Genomic DNA, 1213 nt, shown 5'->3' with positions numbered 1-1213 from the left:
AGAGCAGAAATAAATGAAATAGAAACAAAGAAAACAAGAGCAAAGATCAATAAAACTAAAAGCTGGTTCTTTGAAAAGATAAACAAAATTGATAAACCTTTAGCCAGATTCATCAAGAAAAAGAGAGAGAGGACTAAAATCAATAAAATTAGAAATGAAAAAGAAGTTACAACGGACACCACAGAAATACAAAGCATCATGAGACTACTAGAAGCAACTCTATGCCAGTAAAATGGATAACCTGGAAGAAATGGACAAATTCTCAGAAAGGAATAACTTTCCAAGACTGAACCAGGAAGAAATAGAAAATATGAACAGACCAATCACAAGCAGTGAAATTGAAACTGTGATTTAAAATCTTCCAACAAACAAAAGTCTAGGATCAGATTGCTTCACAGGTGAATTCTATCAAACATTTAGAGAAGAGCTAACACCCATCCTTCTCAAACTCTTCCAAAAAACTGCAGAGGAAGGAACACTCCCAAACTCATTCTATGAGGCCATCATCACCCTGATACCAAAACCAAACAAAGATAATACAAAAGAAGAAAATTACAGACCAGTACCACTGATGAATATAGATGAAAAAATCCTCAACAAAATACTAGCAAACAGAATCCAACAACACATTAAAGGATCAAACACCATGATCAAGTGGGATTTATCCCAGGGATGCAAGGATTCTTCAATATATGCAAATCAATAAATGTGATACTAACAAATTGAAGGATAAAAACCTTCAATTAATAAATTGAAGGGTAAAAACCATGATATCTCAATAGATGCCGAAAAAGCTTTTGACAAAATTCAACACCCATTTATGATAATACAAAAGAAGAAAATTACAGACCAGTACCACTGATGAATATAGATGAAAAAATCCTCAACAAAATACTAGCAAACAGAATCCAACAACACATTAAAGGATCAAACACCATGATCAAGTGGGATTTATCCCAGGGATGCAAGGATTCTTCAATATATGCAAATCAATAAATGTGATACTAACAAATTGAAGGATAAAAACCTTCAATTAATAAATTGAAGGGTAAAAACCATGATATCTCAATAGATGCCGAAAAAGCTTTTGACAAAATTCAACACCCATTTATGACAAAAACTCTCCAGAAAGTGGGCATAGAGGGAACCTACCTCAACATAATAAAGGCCATATACGAAAAACCCACAGCAAACATCATTCTCAATGGTGAAA

General features: G+C 33.3%; 1 protein-coding gene across 2 annotated transcripts in view; it reads right to left on the bottom strand.

The window, feature by feature from the left end:
• The window catches only part of PSKH1 (protein serine kinase H1), a 21680-nt gene that overhangs the window by 10266 nt on the left and 10201 nt on the right, over positions 1-1213 (bottom strand). The window lies entirely within an intron of this gene.

The sequence above is a fragment of the Physeter macrocephalus genome, chromosome 17 (assembly GCF_002837175.3).
Source record: "Physeter macrocephalus isolate SW-GA chromosome 17, ASM283717v5, whole genome shotgun sequence".
NCBI lineage: Eukaryota > Metazoa > Chordata > Mammalia > Artiodactyla > Physeteridae > Physeter > Physeter macrocephalus.
The sequence above is the reverse complement of the archived record's forward strand: the minus strand, read 5'-3'. Positions and strand labels throughout refer to the sequence as shown.